This window comes from Perognathus longimembris, chromosome 1 (assembly GCF_023159225.1).
Source record: "Perognathus longimembris pacificus isolate PPM17 chromosome 1, ASM2315922v1, whole genome shotgun sequence".
Taxonomy (NCBI): domain Eukaryota; kingdom Metazoa; phylum Chordata; class Mammalia; order Rodentia; family Heteromyidae; genus Perognathus; species Perognathus longimembris.
In genome coordinates this window covers 149,773,032-149,793,504 of record NC_063161.1, presented here as the reverse complement: position 1 = coordinate 149,793,504, position 20,473 = coordinate 149,773,032, and the positions used below count along the sequence as shown (strand labels likewise).

The window sequence follows — 20,473 nt, the reverse complement described above, 5'->3', positions numbered from 1 at the left end:
AGAGCCATGCAATGCTGAGTTGATATCTCCAGTTCTGACAACATCCCTGCTATATGACTATGGAAAAAGTTTTAGTGCTTCTTCAATCCTCAGGTTTTCTGTCTGTGAAATGGGGCATTAAAATTTGGTATGGGTTATCAATCGAGAAACTATATCTCCATCAATCAGATGTCAGTTAATGAAACATTACCAATAAATAAGAAAATTGTTGTGGTCGATCTTCCTCACTGAGGACAAGGAAGTATCTTTCCTTACCCACTGTTGTATTCCTAGGTCTTATTACAATGCATGACACATAAAAAGTTTCATAAATAGTCGTTTTATAAAGGAAAGAATGATAATCCATGGAAAGATGATGTGTCTAAAGTACATGGCACATAGCTTAGAACTTTGAGGTCTTTGTCTCATCAACCCTGCCTCTTTCATTCCCTTTGCCTCTATCCCTTCTTTCTTTCCCCATCCCTCCTTTTCAATGAACATAGAACTCTCCCTGACAATTGCAGGAGACCCTGGAGGGATGGGCCTCTGCTGCCTCCATCTTGGAAGGCTGGCTACATTCTCCTCAGGGAGAAGCTTGGATCCTGGAGGGGGAACTGCAGGACTAAGCTGTGCTCCTCACAGCTGGAGCTGCTGGTCTCTGCCTCCCAGGCAGGGAGTTCTGTGTGCTCTGCCCTGTGGTGGGTAAAAATAGGTTTCAGGAGGGGAGAGTGTGAGAAGTACCACCCCAGGATCTATTCTCAGTGAAAACAAAACAGCATCTGGTGAGGCCCAGTTGATGGAAATGGAAGAAGGAGAGGCATGTACTGACAGGATTGGGAACAGAGCAGAAATGGAGGGGAGGCTACTCAAGTGCTGTTCTGCCTGCCTTGGTTCTGTTCCATAAACCTCTGTAGTTTTAGACTGTCAGGGCTTGGAAGATCCTAAACCCACCCAGTCTGGAGGACCCAGTGTTCAGGTGTAGATGCAGAGACTCAGCAAGAGATTTGACTTGTGGAGGTCACAGAATGAGGTCAAGTAGCAGCGGTTCATTTTTAAATGTCTGAGAGCAATCATGAAGGCAGTGAGCCAAGAGGCAGGTGGCCGGAGCTGTACTGAACATCAGGAAATCACTTCACATCTGAGATTTCACACACAAACAATAGGTAAGCTTTCCCAAAAAGCGTGTTTGGAATATGTCAACCATGGAAGGGGCTCACAAAAATTATCCCTCAAAAGACTCCAAAGACTTAGAATACTGAAAAACACTAATGTAGGCACTGAAGCATGCCTGACCCAACTGGATGTGGCTGCAAATAGCCAAAATGATATGTCAAGATGCTGACAAGAATCTTTTCTCTGAACTACAGTGGCTGAACTCTCTAGCCTCTGTCTACATACCCCACTTGTAGGGAAGAACAGGGGAAGTAGGGGAGACAGGAAGAAGAAAAAGTGATCCTAGGAACCCAAGAAACCCAAAAGAGTGTTCTTTTACTTCCACTTCCTTAAAAAAAAGTGTTATGAGTACAACACATCTTGATCACTGTGCTACCACTGGCATCATTCTCTTTCATTTCCCCTTCCATTCCTACCCTCAAGTTATGCAGTTTAATTTTTACATAATTTACATTGAATATAATGACTGTATTTGCTTGCCCTCCCTCCACTTGCACTACCCCTCCCCCCACTTTATCCTTCCCCCTCTCCTGAATATGTTTCCATTTTCTTAAACAGTTCATTTGTTAGTTGTTCAGAGGAGTTAAACCATTGGCCTCCCCCTAAGTATACCATCCTTTAGTTAGTTTGTTTTTGTGTACATGCATAAACCCTGTATATTTTATCATGTATGTTTGTATTTTAGATCTAGCTTCCACATATGAGAGAAAACATGTCATTAGTCTCTCTGAGCCTAACTTACTTCACTTAGCATAAGTTTTTCTAGGGCTATCCATTTCCTTGTGAATGACTTATTATTCTTTCTGATGGATGAGTAAAATTTCAATGTATATACGAACCACAATTTTTAATCCATTCATCCATTGTATGGCATGACTTTTTTTAAATAACTTAGCTATTGTGAATAATGCAGGAACAAACATGGATGTGCTAGTATCTTTACCATATCCTGACTTGTAATGTTCTGGGTAGATGCCCAAGAGTGGTTCTGGCTGGATCCTAGGATAGATATATGTTTAGGTTTTTGAGGAATCTCCAAACCACCTTCCAGAGTGATTACACTATCGACTTACTCTCTAGTAGTACAGTAGCCTTGTAGATTCATGGGCTCTTTGGCTAGTTTTCAGACATAAGCTCTACAAACATAGATAAGATAGATATTTCTGTCTTCTGTTTGGTATGTTATTTCAAAGTACACAATAATATTATGGTCATATATAAATAAATATGTGGGAGGACAACTGAGTGAATATGTCTTGGGATTGCATAAAAGAGAATTCTAAACTCAGCTCTAAATCCCACCAGCCATGTGGCATGCGCAAGTGACATCCTTTTCTTTCCTTAATAAGTGGAATCATCAAGATGGTGAAAGTGTCGATAAGGTTAAAAAAGTCGAGTCTTATAGTTGAATTCTTAATATCCTCTATATGCAATATGTTAAAGGCTTGGTTTATAGTTGATGGACTTTTGGGAAGTGAGCAGATTATGAGAGATAAGATCTACCCAATGGATTAATCCACTTATTGATTCATGAATTGGAAGAAATATTAAGAGTTGGCAGAAAAGGGGCTGGGGATATGGCCTAGTGGCAAGAGCGCTTGCCTCGTATACTTGAAGCCCTGGGTTCGATTCCCCAGCACCACATATACAGAAAATGGCCAGAAGTGGCGCTGTGACTCAAGTGGCAGAGTACTAGCCTTGAGCCAAAAGAAGCCAGGGATAGTGGTTAGGCCCTGAGTCCCAAGCCCCAGGACTGGCAAAAAATAAAAAAACAAAACAACAGCAACAAGAGTTGGCAGAAAGTGGAGCCCAGGTTGAGGAAGTAAGTAATGAGGATATGACTTGGGTGGGTGTGTATTTTGCCCTTCTTCATCTCTCTACTTCTCAGCTGCTATGAGAAGAGCAACTTTGTTCCACTCCAAGCTCCATTCTTCTGCCTCAACACAAGCCCCTGACAATGTGGGCGAAACCTTTGAAACTGTGAGGCAAAAAAAAAAACAACAAAACTTTCCTCTCCTAGTTAATTGCTTTGGTATTTTTTCATAGCAAAGGAAACGTGACAAGCACAATGGGTTATGGAAAGGACTTAGCAGAGTTCCAAGTATATAGTTATGTACCAGGACCAATATGTTGGTTATGTCACCTCATCACTAATGAGAGACCATCTCATAGGATGGGTCATCTTCACTAGTTACGGAAGTCCATCAGGAGTCACTTCCACTTTGATTAATATTGGGCTTCCTTATATTTTCCTGAGGGCTAGAAAACATGGTAGACATGTCTTCATCTGCTTGATAACATGTTGGTGTCTCCTCTTGTCTTCACACTTTATATTTCCTTCACTGGCATATGAAATACATAGAAATCTATCCAGTTCCTCAACGCTGACCATGAGAGTAGCAAAAATATCTTTGGAGCAATAGATTAAGAGGATGACCCAAATTCATCCACATTGATTCCCAATCCCAAAGGTGCAAAATGCCAAGTGCTTCAAGGGACTGCTAATGACCACCACCTTACCATACAGCTCAGGCTGCTCATGGAAGACCTTCCTTCTTTCTCATACTAGCATCCTCTCTGCTGGTACTGGGTCAAGGGGTTGTGTGGAGATATGAGTTAAACTGCAGAACAAGCAAGTTATACAACCTGGAAATTGAAGACTTTTGTTGTTGATGTCATTGTAATGTTCACCAAAATGTAATTTTTAAGATGAACATATGACATATTCTGATATCAGTAAAAGTTCCTGAGATTTGGCAAAGTAATTTCCTCTTTTCTTACATTAGTCAGAACCCAAGAGAGCTTTAGATGGTTCTAGTTCTTATAACATAACTTACTCACCCACTCAGAAACAAATAATTTTTTGGTTTGTGGAAGAATCACACATTGAACAAATAAATCTATAAATACATAAGAATTCAAAGTTTGATCAGTTCCACGAAGAGAAAGTACATCGTGTTAAGAAAGAAAATAACATGGGAAAAAGTTGAGAGCTGAGTATCTTGGAGAGTCTTTTGGAGGAAGTGACATTTCATCTGAGACAAGGGGAGGGAGAATGAAGAATTAGACAAGAAAAGAAAGGAAGTAGATGTTCTGGGTGAGTGGGTGGATGAGAGTGAGAGCTCCAGCCTTTGAAGTGAAAATGAGTTTGCGGTGTATAAGATCTGAAAGAAGAATGCTTTTTGGAAGAAAGTTCTAGGCATTTGTGCCTTTTAGCCATGTAGCCATCTCACAGTTCCTTACTGCAAGTCTTGGCCTTTCTCTTTTAATTCTAAGAAATGATATATGATAGAGAAGTTGTTTTCAGAACATCTGTTCTCTGTGCTTTGGACCAGATGTGTCAGTACTATTTTATTACAAGAGAAACTAGCCCTTCTTTACCTACCTTCATTGCTGAGAGGATAGTTTCCAGGATGAGAATGATCATCTTTAACTGCCTCCTTAGAGGGTTAGCATGGTGTCTGTACACACACGTACACACACACACACACACACACACACACACACACACACACACACACCCCTCCCCAAAAGCTTTTTGATTAAGGGAGAGAAACAATGATTTTGTGGGTGAAAAGGGAGAGTGTTGAACTTGAGAGTATTAAAAAGAAGGCAGACAGGCCTACCTTGAAGTAGGTGCCAGGTGTGCCATAAACATCCCAAAGCATCTCTGGTATGAGCAGAAGATGACACTGGAGCCAATAGAATGACCTGTGGGAACCCACAAGTGTCAAGAAGCAGATGGCTCCAGGCTGATTTGCAGTAACTGTAAAATGACCCAGAAGAGAGCCTGACAGTGGGGCTGGGCTCAATCTGGACCCCTGGGAAGCGTACACTTACATTTTCTGGGAACATGTAGTTTGGAATCAGACTTGAGTTTTCTTATAAGATTGTGTTTACTGATGGGTTTGACTTCACTATTCCACTTCTGGTTTTAGTTCATTCATCTTTTCGCAAAAAAGAGTCCAAATTCCATCCTTACTTATTTCCAAACTGCCTATGGACAGAAGAAACTAAGGGTGTTAGAAAATGTACTTTGAGTAGGCTGGTAGCCTGGGGACCTGACCTTGGCCTAGTCCTGGTCAGTGTTTGAGTTTGAAATGGGTTAAATCAATGGGTTTCAAGTACCCTGCCCTTTCTTCTCTGTTTCCTTCCTTCTTTCCACTCCAAATAGGCACTTAGGTTTATCTATTTCCACAGTGTTCTTCCTTCCAGCCTTTACTCCTGGATAGATTAAGTAAGGTGTAGGTGTAGGTGTATGGTAAGTTCTGTGCTGCCCCCATGCTAAGTCCACATCCTTGTCCCAGATTTTCCCATTAAGCTGTGCACTTGTCTCCAAACTTTTCAGTTTCCACCAGGAACCATTGAACAAGAGAGATGATAGCATGTAACCAGATAGGAAAGCAGAAAGGCTAAGAAACAACCTGGTGATCCCAGCAACTAAGTGGAGACGTTTGAATGTTAGCTCTCTCTCTCTCTCTCTCTCTCACCTTCTCTTTCTTGACCCCTCTCCTTTGTCTCTCTTCCCTGCCTCCTCGCAACAATCCCCCCCCCCCCCGCACACACACCCAGGATGGAAGATACTAAGTCAACTTTCCTTCTTTGCCAGCAGCTGACAAATAAGAAACTGCATATTGGGTACTCCAAACTGTTACACAAATTATCTGCAAGACACTGGAGCTCACATAACAGTGGGCTCCTATGACATTAACAGCATTGTTTCCTTGCCTAGGAAAGCACAAAGTCAGGGAAATGGCTGGATGTCTTCAAAGGGCAAGATAATTCCGTGTGACCAACAAAAAACATTTATAGTTATTTAAGCTTAGATAAAGGTAATTAAATCTCATGCTTCATGAGCTAAGCTGATTGGCTGAAAGGGTCAAGGAGGACCTGCATCCCCCAGCAATACAGCATCTGCGGAGTGATTATCCAGGTGCATTGTGGATCTTCACAACAGCAGGGATTTTCTCTAAGGCAGAGGTATCAGAGCAGGTGGCTTTAGATCAACATCTCAGAGGAAGGCTCCACAGTTCAAATTGGTGCTCAACTGCATTGTGGCTCATATTTCGTCTCTGGCTCAACTGCATTGTGGCTCATATTTCGTCTCAATAGCCCTGAGATTTGAATTCTGGCCCATGAAGTATAGAGTAACCTTTAACAAGTCACTTGGCATCTACTAGAATTTAGTAACTTCGCTAGAGAAATAGAGACAATGCTATATCTTGCTGTATCTTTGTATTTCTGATAATATGATGGCCGATCAGAATTTATTGAGCATTTTTCTCTAGGAGCTTGGGCTGTTTCAGGGATTTTCCTCATATAATTCTTCCAACATTGTTGAATTCCCTTGCCCTTCTACAGCTTGCATCCTACAGCTATCATGCTCTTTTGGCAGATAGGGAGACTTGGGCTTAGAGGTAGAGGTGTGTGGCATGCTCAGAGTCCCATTCTAAAAGTGAGCAATTAGAGTAAGTGAGGAGAGGTAACAAAGGACCTGCTTACAAAGAAGTGAGCAAGGGCCATGGGCAGTAGATCTCCTCAAGCTAAGGGCCAGAGTGGGGAGAAAGCCTCAGAACCAGGAGAGAGTGATTGTCAATTAGGAAGGGGAAGCCTCAGAGAGCTTTGGCTATGGCCAAGTGGGCAAAAGGCTGAATATATGGAGTGATAATGCTGCCCTCATTTACCTCCAAGGTAGATCATAAGGGTTAGCTTTCATGGCAGTGAACAAGGTAGAGAATAGTGGAAAAGATCTGAATGAAGGAGCACAAAAAGAATTCAGTCCTCTGGCTGTGAGCAATGGAACCAGGAAGTAAGCGGGGACAGTGAGAGCCCCAGGTCCATTTCACCCTCTAGGCTATGCTAGTTCCAATAGAGGGTATATAGTGAGTGCTCAGTAAATAACAGCTCCCAAAGTTTGCCTGCATCTTTCTCATTAAGAGAAGGAAATATATAATTGTTTTACCTGTAGTGGAAGTTGGACCAATGTGAAGACTGGGGAGGTAGATTCCGTGGGAGATGAGGAGAACAGCAAGGAAATCAGATTCTAGCCTGAAACAAATAGAGTCTGGCCCAGGGTAGTGTCAACAAAGATAAAGAGAAAGAGACAGAACCAAGAATTGTTTGGGGATGTCATGGTTGGATTTAAGAAGATGAAGAATCTCAGAAGAATGGCCCTGCAAACTTGGAATTGTATCTCACTCTGGGACTAGCATGGAGGAGACTGGAGAAGTGAGTGGATCACCCTTGAAAAAAGCCTTGGTGTTAGTGACCCCATGGCTGATGTACGGCCAGGGAGACGGAAGCTAATCAATCTGAATAGAAGAGTTAAAGGATCAGTTCATAAGGACGAGTTTCCTAGATCCAGCAGGTAAAGGCAATACAATACAGTTTATGTCCTGTGAAAATGGACACCCAAGAGGAAAACATCTACAGGTCAGTATAAGTTCAATCTTGCCCCCTCATGTCAGACTCAAGTCAAAGAGAAAGAGAAGAGATTTTCTTTTTTTTTTTTTTTTTTTTTTTGCCAGTCCTGGGCCTTGGACTCAGGGCCTGAGCACTGTCCCTGGCTTCTTCCCACTCAAGGCTAGCACTCCGCCACTTGAGCCACAGTGCCGCTTCTGGCCGTTTTCTGTATATATGGTGCTGGGGAATCGAACCTAGGGCCTCGTGTATCCGAGGCAGGCACTCTTGCCACTAGGCTATACCCCCAGCCCTCCTTCTTTCTTTTCTTTTTAATCTTAGATCACAGATGATTTGACTTCTAAGTGGAGACAAAATGCAGTTTCTTATATTCCATTGTTTACAAAATAAAAAAGAGTTAGTCGTGTCATGAGAATGCCAGGGGTTCTAATTGAAAAAAGCTCTCTGCAAATTGAAAGGGGCTAGAGCCATCAAATTCATAACTTATTTGGCTTTTGATATTATTAATACATATTTTGTCATAATAGAATAAAACTTAAATTGATGATGTGGGTTTCAAATGAGCATGATTCCTAATCTTTGCTTTTCTGTTTACTAGCCATGTGTCTTTGGCAAGTTATTTCCCCTTTCAGAATCAGTATCACCTTATCTGTGAAGTGGAAATAATAGCATTTCCCTTGAAGAACCCCAGAAACATCTGATCAGACATGATGGTACTAAGTGAGACACTGAGGATGATAGTGGTTAGTTGATCTAAAGACTCAGGATAGGGTCTTCTTGAAACATTTACTGGTTAAATCCTCTTAGGGTCAGCTTCATAATGCTTCCTCAAGAAATAGAGGGTAAGTTAGTTGGGGAAGATGAAAGCTGTCAAAGATGAATAGAATCTGAGTAGACATGGAGAAGAGAGATGTTCTAGGATGATTTTATTTTTTTTTAGAGATAAGGATAGCCCTGGATCCTGAACATCTGGGCTGAAAAAGACATTGGGATGATTTAATCTGGAAAACAGAAGGTCAAACACACACATACATATCACAGGTATACACACATACCTTACAGCTTGGAGGTGTACATCAGTTATGGTGGTTGGGGAGATATGAGAGAGTGGTGAGGTTTTTGGTCATTGACAAATCACCATACACTGAATCCATCAGTGTCTCCAATCAGGTATTATAAAACCCCATGCAGACAAATCATACTAGCCCTTAGATAATAAGTGGATACTCCTGGTTTATTCCAAAGCCATCTTATCAAGAGGCAGAATGATGCCTTTAGGAGCAGGGACACTCAGAGGAATCAATGGCTAAGTGGAAACATGAGTGGTGAAAGAAAGAGGACATGTTATTATAAGGGCTTTCACCCACCCAGGGAAACCCAGACACTTAACGAAAGAAGAGGAGTCTGAGAGTTAAGGCCGACTACTGGGATAGGACTTAACATGCAAGAAATCTCAACGGATTCCGAGTTCTCCTATAGATTTCAACTACCTTGCTCTCATTTAATACTGGAATCCTGTGAGGACAAGATAGTAATACTCACTTTGCAAAGATGGATAAACCCAAGGTTCCAAGAGAAGCAATTTCCTTGTGGCTATGGGGCCAGACTAGAGGATTTGAGATGTAAATCTGAGTAGTCTGGTTTCCAAACCCAAGTTGTGTCTTGGTCTCATTTCTGGAAACTAGCAACCTGCATACGCAGCCACCATACCTTATTTCTTTGTAGTATAGAGTTTTATTCTCCTTGAACAGCATTCTCTCACTGTTATAACATAGTAGATCTCAGAGCATCCTTGTGAATCTGTTTCCTACAGATTCCTGCCTCTGTACATCCAATACTGATTTGTGAGGTGTTGTTTGAACACCAGAGCAGCATACTTGGTATAAATGGGCATAGCCAGAGGAGGGGTCTAGGTTATTTGGTGTCTTCACTTCACTGTTCATCTTTAGTCATCCTTGTTTCTTGGGGCTTAGAGTAAATCCAAGGCCACCAGGTAGCCTGCAGAACTATATGGGAGTGTTTTAGAATTCCAGGAAGTGCTTCTATCACTCTGTAGGTCATGTCACTAAATCCTCTGGTCTCAGATCACCTGTGCAGCCCCCTGCTACCAGCACACATGTGTACACAGGCACTGGATTCCATATTTGCAAACATGTGAAGATGATCTCATGCAATCTTACACTTCTAGTCTTGCTCTAGCAAGACTAGATTTCTCTTTCTCTTCTCTGCATTGAGCTATCCAATTTTACATGAAACTCTCACTTCCCATAGAAGTCTCTCCCAATTTATTACTGAGCTGGAGTCAGGTGAACTTGGAACTTTGAGGAATGACTGCTCAGCCCTGTGGGGGGAATCTTCAGCAAGAGAAGAGAGAGAGAGAAAGAGAGAGAGAGAGAGAGAGAGAGAGAGAGAGAGAGAGCAGAGAGGGAGAGCAGAGGAGAGACAGGGACAAAGAGACAGAGAGATGTAGAGACACAGAGAGAAAGAGAAACAGAGAGAGATGCAGAGAGACAGAGAGAAAGAGAGAGGGAGAGAGAAGGAGACAGAAGAAACATGTGAAAGAGAATAACTGAATAAATGATTATTCTGGAGGTCAGCTCTATTCCTTTAACTTCCAAGTTATATAAGACAATTGATTCCCCTGTATTTTTTAGTCTATGGCACTTTAACTACTTTTTTTTTCCATTCATTACACTCCTGACTCCCGATGCTTAGTATAATTCATTGCTATCTACTTCTGCTGTACTGTATTATTTAATTCTTCCATAACTCCTCTGAGTAAATGTTATTTTGCCCATTTTACCAATTAAGAGACTGAGGCTCAGAGAAGTGAATTCATTTGTTTAAGGCTTTCTCTCGTCTTTGTCTTAACAGTCTCTGCCATCTAGTTTAGTCGAGATAGTCTGAGCAATCACTTCCTTTGGGAAGCTTCTGTGTCCGCAATAGGCAGAGTGTGACCGTCATTCTTCTCTCTCTCTCTCTCTCAGTGTTCTGTAGGCATGCACCCTGGGCTGGTGAGGGAGGGAGTTCCAGTTATATGGAAGTGGCCTACGGCATCCCCAGATTGCAGAGGTGAAACATCAGAAGGATTCGCTTTTAACACATGCTGTGTGGATCCCTTGTAAGGATCCACAGGGTTATTTCTGCACTGGAGCCTCTCAAGTGAACAGACTGGACAGGTTCCACCTTGAGTTGAACTTCCATCATCACAGCAGGAAGGAAACAGTAATGGAGAGGATGCCTTGGACCTTAAAAGTCTTGCTTGGTTGTGACCCATGTCATATGTACTCATGTTCATTGACTCACACAAGCTAACAAGTCACTGGAATTCAGGCAGGTGGGGGAGGAGTGTGGTATTACCACATGCCTGGAAGAAGACAGAGAACATCTACTGTGATATGGTGAGCTCCCTAGGGATGAGTTATTTTTACTCATTTTCAGAACTCTGGCATCTAGCCCTAGGATTATTACAAAGCAGAAGCTTTGGGGCAGTGTGTTCAGTGGATCATGGTACTTGTCATGGATGACAAAGAGTTCCTCTCAACAGCAAACATTCCTAGGGCCCAGATTATCCTGGTCTCTGTACCCCAAGTATCTGGGATATAGCCTAACATTCAGTAGTTGCTCACTAAATATTTGCCCAAGGAATTTATATGGAATTAGTAATGTGTGATATCTGCTCACTATTATTTCTTTCTACTAGTTATGCACTGTTTGACTTTGTTTGCACCCAGATCAGAGCAGCAATTCTCGGTCTCTCAGATGGAGAACTCCTACCTATTACTAATTTTGCACCATTATTGCCTAACGTGGGACATTAAGACAGTATTAATTCAGCAATATCAATTGATTTATGTTACATATGTACCTATGAGTCCACAGGGAACAGGGAAGATGACTTGCATGCAAGTTGGAAGATGCAGGGTAGCAGACCAAAGCCATGCCTTTCAGCAAGATTCTTATGATATAGAAAAATTACTATTTTCCCAGGGAACAGGTGATTCTGCATGGGAGGGATAATTAGGTGAATAAGACTTAAAGTCTTTAAACATATAATTTTTTAAGAAGAGAAATAAGACAACAACAGAAGCTACATTATTGGGTATCCATCCAAACTAAGTATGTACTTGCTTACAAACTAAGTTTGTACAAACTAAGTATGTACTTATACAGAACATACATTTTATTTCTTTATGAGGACTCAGAGTTGTCCCAGTCCTTCATGGTCCCACTACATAGCCATGATTATGGGAACATCAAGGCCTTTGAAAAAGGGGACCAGACCACTGTGCCTTATGAATTTATTAGGCTGATGTTTTCCATTCTTCGCTTTGTTTTACTGCCCTCTCTGCAAGCCGATGTCATCTATTCTTCTTTATCATTTCTCAGGCATTGGGGTCTTTGTCTAAGACAAATCAGTCTTCTGGGGTTTTATAAACAAGATTAAGTAAGCCTTAATACTTACTGTACAAACCTCAGCGTGAGGATCCCTACTTATGAACATTATGAAGCATGCACTTTGAAGCCATGGGGTCTTCTTCTAAGCCTGTGTGGTGTTCCTGCTGCATGAGACCAGGCTTTGCATTTTCTTCCTGGGGATGACCTTGGGCAACTCATCAGCCTTCTTCAAGACACAATTGCCACCTCTGTAATTAGGGATAATAATAGTACTTGGCTCAGAGATTTGTTATGGGGGAATTAATTGGAGAATGAATGTTGATGTTGGTGTTGTTTAATTTTTAAGCTGCTTAGAGTCTGGCATGAAAGATAAGACTTGTAGATAAAGGCTGTGGGAAGGTCATATCTTGTGGAGGCCACCAGGGGAAAAGGAGTGAATTTAAAGACTTGATGAACTGGGAGTAACGTGAGGAACATAACAGAAAGAAAATTAAAGTAGAAAGAACAGGCAAGTGGCACATGTTCCAGAAATGAGAGAACTTGTATGTGGAAAAGAAAATCCTTTCTTTGTGTAGATCCAGATAGAATGCAGAGTGGAGCCAAACCAGGCTGAGATTAGACCAGGGACTGGTATTGCCTATAGCCATACCGGCTCATTGCTTGTTAATATAGCCTGTGCTAAATCCAGTGTTTTTTAAAATTTTTTCTTTTAAAATTAATGACTACTGTATGTGTACCAGTACTGAGTCTTGAATTTAGGACTTGAGCATAATCCTTTGGCTTTTTCATTCAAGGCTGGTGTTCTACCACTTGAACTGCAGCTCCATTAATCTTTTTTAATTTAAGTTGTTGTACAAAGGAGTTTCAATCCAACATATCAGTATATGAATACAATGCTTCTTGATCAGTGTCACCCCTTTCATCATTCTCCCCCATCTCTCTTAACCCTACCCATCCCATCAGTTTTCCTGGTTCCATTTCACATAGATACATTGAGTATTATAACTACATTCTCCCACCCTTCCTTTCTCTATTCATCTATCCTCTTCCCCTTGAATTCACCTCACTGACACCCTAAGCTCCTGCTTCCAATATTCATTTTGTGAAACTATAAGCTAGCTTTTCAAAGGAGTAACGTGTTTGGTTAACGTGTGTGTATAGATAATATGACTATATGTGTTTGCATCTATATTTATAAATTAGATCTAACATACACTTGTGAGAGAAAATATGTGTCCTTTGTCTTTATGAGCCTGCTCACTTCACTTAACATAATTTACTCTCAAGTGATCAGAAAATGAAGAATTTTGTGATATATAAATTACATTAAATGCATATTTCAGTGCCCACAAATAAGTTTTTTTTTTTTTTGGCTGAGAGGATATAGCCACTCTCATTTGTGGATGAATTGTTTGTGACTACTTTGGGGACAACAAAGTCAGAGCTGAGTAATTTAGACAGAAACCACTGGCATGCAAGTTTCAAATATTTATTACCTCATCCTTTACAAAAAAAAAATTGCTGATCCCTGGTCTAGACCTTGAAGTGGACTAAATCCAAAGGAAGGATTAGACTTTAACCAGTAAGCATTAGGACAACACAGAGCTGGAGAAAGGGTGGGGTCAGAAAGGAAAAGACTATCATCTCCTTATGATGTCCACAAATAGATGCTTTCGCCCAAACATCTGTCCTTTGAAGAGACAAACCTATTCTTCTCCCTTTTTATGTGGGATTTTTTAAAAAAAATAATATTCAAATAGGTTTTCTACCTTACATACTAAGTACAGCGAGCTCTGGGCCTCACCACGCTAATCAGACTGGGTGCCGTTCTGTAAGTCATTTTGTGCAATTTCATGTTCTCTTTCTCTGAAAGAAGGAGAATTACTTTGATAGATTAAAGCCGTTTTCTTATTGGAATGGGCGTTCTGTCTCTTTTCTCTCAGCTCTCGTCCACTGTCTCTTGCTGCCTCCAAGGTAAGGAGGCCCTAATTTCCCTTAGTCGCTCTTGGTAAAGCAATTTCTCATCTCTGCCGGCCCTCCAGGGTCTCATTTGTAGAAAGAGGGGGGCTCTGACTAGGGTAGGAAATGGAAGGGGCTGGAAGGTGACCCATTCCTTTCTCCTGCAAATTTGTATTGTAAAATATTTTCAACTCAGAGGCAGATGGCTCTGGTTGTTGGGCAAAAGGGTTTCTTTTAACTCTGGTCTTTGCTTGCAAGGGCTACCAAAGGGCATATGGAGAATAATTGGGCTCCCACTGTGGAATAAACTGGACACTGCACTCAATGAATTTAAACCTAAATAGCTACATTTACAATCCTGTGTAACATACAGCCATAGGATGAATAAAAGGCTGGTTTTAATTGCTATTTCCTCTTTACTAGGATCTTGATGAGCTTCATAGTGCTGATATTTTTAATGTATTTAAGAATCACTTGGAAGTGATGTTAAGATGCTAGTTCCAGACTGGGAACGTGGCTCAAGTGTATAACCCTGTATTAAATCCCCAGTACTTCAGAAACAAACAAACAAACAAACAGAAAGACAAGCAAGCAAACAGTAAAATTTTGGCAGGGATGGCAACATATACTGGTAAACTCAACTATTTAGAAGGTATAGGAAGATCTAGATCTAAGGCAGGCCCAGAGAAAACTGAGAATCTGAGAAACAAGCTAAAAGCAAAAGGGACTAGGGGCATGGCTAAATTAGTACAGCTCAAGTACAGGCCCTGAATTCAATTCCCAGTGCAGCCCAAAAATGCATGTTCCTGTGTCCTTCCTCCAGAGTTTCTGATTTAGTCATTTGGGGTCAGATGTGGGAATCTTTATTTTTACTGAAAAAAATCCTTGAGTGATTATGATGTTCCAGAATATGACAGGGGCTTAGAGGCTCTTTTGCTAAAAAGCACTGACCCTTTACTTGGGCTTTCAGATGTGTGGTACTAACAAAGTGAAGGCCTCTCTGCTTTCATTTTGTATCTATTTCCCTTGCTAACTTAAACTGTGTGTCTGATTCCTGGTTATCTCTTCAAGTTATTTAAGAAATGTCTGTCTGACTGTTGGAGGGGATGTGGCCAAAAGGGAACCCTACTTCATTGTTGGTGGAAATGTAAACTGGTTCAGCCACTCTGGCAAGCAGTATGGAGATTCCTCAGAAGGCTAAATATAGACCTCCCCTATGACCCAGCAGCCCCACTTTTGGGTATCTATCCAAAAGACCACAAACACAATCACACTAAAGCCACCAGCACAATAATGTTCATCGCAGCACAATTTGTCATAGCTAGAATCTGGAACCAACCCAGATGCCCTTCAGTAGAAGAATGGATCAGGAAAATGTGGTATATATACACAATGGAATTTTATGCCTCTATCAGAAAGAATGACATTGCCCCATTTGTAAGGAAATGGAAGGATTCGGAAAAAGCTATATTAAGTGAAGTGAGCTAGACCCAAAGAAACATGGATTCTATGGTCTCCCTTATAGGGAATAATTAGCACAGGTTTAGGCAGGTTACAGCAGAGGATCACAAGAGCCCAATAGCTATACCCTTACTAACACATAAGATAATGCTAAGTGAAATGAACTCCATGCTATGGAAACGATTGTTATATCACAGTTGTAACTACTTTCAATGTGCCATATGTAACTGTAGCCTCTATTATTGATGATCTTCTTGTATCACCTTCCTGTGGTTGTATCTACACTTTCTCTGTATCTTATCTGAGTATATTGGAAACCGTGTATACTGGTATTAGAACTAGGAAATTGGAAGTGAATACCAAAATCGAGAGACACAGGGTAAAAAAAGACAAACAACTACAAAAGCAATACTTGAAAAACTGCTTGGTTTAAATGAACTGAACAACTCATGGGAGGGGGGAAAGGAAAGGGGGAAGGGGGGAATGAGGGACGAGGTAACAAACAGTACAAGAAATGTATCCAATGCCTAATGTATGAAACTGTAACCTCTCTGTACATCAGTTTTATAATAAAAACTTAAAAAAAAGAAATGTATCTAATGCCTAATGTATGAAACAACCTCTCTGTAATTCAGTTTGATAATAATTATATATATAAATAAATATAAAATATAAAATATATATATATATAAATAAATATAAAATATATATAAAATAAAAAAAGAAATGTCTGTCTGAACACTGGTCATGGTAAGCTGATAAGTCCTAAATGTAGCTTGCTCATCTCCCTTTAAGACTGAAGACACCAGGATTCAAGTAGTTAAGATATTTTCAAGATTCTAAGAACCTTAGCAGGGTATGCAATGCTGGGACTGCCTCCTCCCCCTAAATAGGAGTAATTACCCCATGCTGGAAACCAAAGCTGCCCCTGGGGCAGAGGCAGCAATCTTGTCAATGGAAAGAAACTGCCCTTCACATGATGATAACTTCTCTAGAATTTCTAGAACTTTGTGAAATCAGGCTCAAGGAAACAATCAACCAGACTACACTTAGATGATGAGTACTTAACTATACGTATTTTTTGTTTTGGGAAATCTGAAGTTCCTGTCAGTACCTGGAAGGCTAGACTTAATTCTAATTGGGCTCTCAAGGTAAGGCAACAGTATTTGGCCGTCTAGGTCTATTTCTTCTTCACCAATGTCACACTTGTATTAATAAGAATACACTTTGGGTTTGGCCATAGAAGGTGTGGAATAAGCATATGGATATACACTTTATCATTGGTCCTTATTGCTAACTGTAGATGCTTTTAATGCCCATGGATTGTGCAAATTTTTTTTTATTTTTTTACTGGATTAAGGTTAGTTTCTTAAAACTTTAGTTTCCTCCTGGGTGAAAGAGAAAGACTAACACCAAACTTCAAGGGAGTGTTTGTTGTTTATGCTAAATACTAGTATTTCTCAGGTATGTGTCAAACTCCTGTGACTCTATTTAAGGTCTCATTCCTTTCTGCATAAATCCACATACTAGGAGGTAGAATAAATGGATCCCTCTCCTATGTCCTGAGGTCTTTAGATGTAGGAATGGCACTTTGGCCAAGTGTCATCCCTTTGCTGAACTAGGGACCAGTTCCTTTGTGACCATCAACGATGAAGTGTGTGCAATTTCATTAAGAGGATTTTCTTATAGGAGGCAGCATGTGTAGAATGCATGGCTAAGAAATTTGTTTCTGTTCAGATATTATGATTGGTGTTGCAACCAGTTTTTCCTTTATGGGCAGGCTTGGATAGTTTGCACCTTTACTTTTCTATTCTTATTGTTTCCCATTTATACTCTTCATTTAGCTTGCAATTTATTTAGCTTTCTATTTTCCTATTTATGCTGCTGCTTTCTATTCATCCTATTCAGTATTACATGAGAGTATTCTGAAAAGAAATAGAGCTTCATACGAACCCAACCTATAGTGGTTGTAAAGGTATCTTTATCTAGTCTGGCCTCCCAAATGGAGAAAAATAACACCTCCTGGACCTCCAAATCTCTCTTTCAGAATAGAACTTCTCTAACATGTGTTCAGGGATAAGATGAAGTTTGTCTTAAAATTCCAGGTCTTTGTAGCTCCATGTAAAGAGTTCTTCACTTTTGTAGGATCTATTAGGTTTTTTTATCCCTTTACTATATAGACACATGTGAGATGAGGGATCTAGAAGAAAAAGAAGCTTATTTAGCCCACAGTTTTTAAGGTTCAAGGTTACAGTGCTGAATTGCACTGGCTCTGATGAGGAATTCACGAGAGATGGCACCCCACTGTGGTAACATGTGTGGATGGTCACATCCCAACACAGGAAGCCAGAGAATGATTCAGGGGTTAGGGTCTCTGCTTTATGACAACCTGTACTCATTAAAACTAAGGAGTCTCGGGCTGGGAATATGGCCTAGTGGCAAGAGTGCTTGCCTCCTACACATGAAGCTCCACCACCTCAACACTATGGCCATGCCAAGGACCAAATCTCTAAACACATACATCCTGAGGAGGCATCCATATTCACACAGTAACTGAGCTTCTCTATGCTGAGTGTTGAGTTGGACATAAGGAATGAAAGACCTGAATAAGGCAGGATCTACAGCTTTGAGGAGGTGATAAAATGAGAAATGCATCACAACTAAAAGGAGGAAAGAAGTCCTGTGGACCACACTAAAAGTAGATGGGGCATGATAATTTTCAGAAGTGACAAGAGCATAGGAAATATAGTGGAGGTAAAATACAGAGGAAATATTCCCTGGAATCAGACCTGGGGAAAGAAAAATGCACCTGCATAAGCTTGAGCCCTGGATATCCAGGTTGGGCATTGGCATACGCAAAGGCCTAGAGGCAAACAATCCGTTTACTCATTTGTTTGACAAAAATTAAACATATGAGGGGAGGTGGGTGCTGGTGGCTCCTGTCTGTCATCCTAGATACTCAGGAGGCTGAGATCTGAAGATTGCAGCAGGAAAGTATATGGGATTCTTATCTCTAATTAACCAGCAAAAAGAAGTGGCGGTCTTGCTTAAATGGTAGTGCTAAATGTAAGTGAAAAACCTAAGTAGGCATGCAAGGCCCTGAGTTCAAGCCCAAGTACTGGTACACAGTTACAACCACAAAACTAAAACAAAACAAAACAATGAGAGGACTAAGTCACACAAGGTGTTATGGGTTTATACAAAGATAAAATGACATACTTGTGTTCAACATATAATCATAATAGAAATAGCTGCAGATGAACCTGAAAAGATGCTTTAAGACACTTTACCTAAGAGCCTAGAGAACTGCTGGAAGAGATCTGTGGGCAGTGTAGAGACTAGAAGTATGTGAGAAAAGGAGGAACTATGCACAAGCAGTACAGAGGTTATTCTAATTCACAGAGGATAATGAGAAGTGAAGCACTAGATAAATAGCATCCCTAGCATCCTCAGATCCCACCTTATCCCTCTCTTTTCAACAAGGACCACTGTCTAAGCCTTCCACATCTCCCTGGCTTTGAAGGTACCCCTTGAGTCTGCAGTCATGTCGATCTTCCTTTGGTGTCTTTGCTATGATTGATAATTTGTACCAAATCCATTTGGGGAGGTTATTTTTCTTCCTCGACACACATCACAGGATATTTTTATAGCTTGATGAATCTAACACATCTGTGTAATCACACAGTTTCCAGAAATCCAGATGTTCCCCAGAGCACCTCTGGCTTCCACGCTCTTGCAAACATTTGCTGTAAACACCAAAGGCTGTTTGTTGGTTTTAATGTTCTAGCTCATCTCATTACCCAGTGAAGGTGAAAGATTGAAGCTGGATAGTGTTGCCAGTAAGTGTCTTTTTTTGCCCCTAATGCATCTATTTCTAGTGACTGATTAGTATGCAGTGGGGCTTACTGGCTGACGCTGTATAAATGGCCAATTGTGTTCTGCCTGCTGTAGTACCGACAGGAAAGTCTGTACAGATTCCCTTCTGGTTTCTGACCTGAAATCCCTAGATAAAAAGAAGAGTCAGTCAGATAATATTAGACAGGGGAGCAACAAGGGACCAGAATCAAGCCCCCTACTCCTCTATTAGTGGGACCAGTCTAATGAATGTAAAATGCTTAACTGTAAAATGCTTAACTGTTCCTGGAATATTGACAACCTAAACTAAAGATTGCGATTATTACTCTTAGAATCATTAGTTGACAATGGAGGCATGTGCATCCTTTCTCTAAGAAGGTCCTTGAGGATGGAAATGAATCCCAAATTTGGTGGATGAATAAAGTGTTATCTTGGGAAGGGGGATGGATTACTTAACTACCCTGAGTGATATAAAGCGTTAAACAAATGACACTGGAGTGGGAATCCAGACACACTGTCCTGAACTCCAGTTCTTATTTATTTATTTATTTTTGGTAATGTTAAGTAGTTGTGCAGAAGCATTGCCATTTAACAAAGCAGTTTATGAATTCAGTGTATCGTGCTCAGTGTCACCCTTTTCAACATTCTCACCCATCCCCCTCCTACCTACTCTTTTCCTCATCCCTCTTAATTTTCTAGGATATATATTGAATTCCCAACTGCATTCTTCTCTTCTTCTCTTCATATATACACTCTTTTCCCATGTACCCTTCCCCACCCCTTTCAAGTACTTATTTCCTGATGTCTATTTTGTTGAATTTTGATATTTCCTTTCTAAGGATTTACACGGTTTGAGTTCCTCCTTGAATCTACCATATTTCAGCTAGTATATTTGTTTATATTTGCATACCACACAATATATTTACTTTTGTTTATAATCTAAATCTAAATATATATATATATGGGAAAACATAGATCCTTTGTCTCTCTGGGCTGGTCCTACTACTTAACATATTTTCTCCAAGTCTTTTGTTTTCTTTACAAATGGTACAATGGTCATTCCTTCTAGTGGATGAATAAAATTCCATTGTGTATATATACCACATTTTCTTGATCCATTGATAGGCATCTGGGCTAATTCTGTATCTTGGCTATGGTGCATAGTGCTGCAATTAACATAGTTGTGATAGTGGCTTTACTATATCCTAGTTTGTAATCTTTTTATGAA

General features: G+C 40.6%; 1 long non-coding RNA gene across 1 annotated transcript; it reads right to left on the bottom strand.

Moving 5' to 3' along the window:
• Positions 1-1,753: 1,753 nt before the first annotated feature.
• On the bottom strand, positions 1,754-20,267 carry LOC125356282. Its single transcript, XR_007211850.1, has 3 exons — positions 20,252-20,267; positions 19,058-19,059; positions 1,754-1,893 (listed from the first exon to the last, which is right to left on the bottom strand). It is a non-coding gene; the product is annotated as an uncharacterized LOC125356282 (long non-coding RNA).
• Between the last annotated feature and the right edge of the window lie 206 nt (positions 20,268-20,473).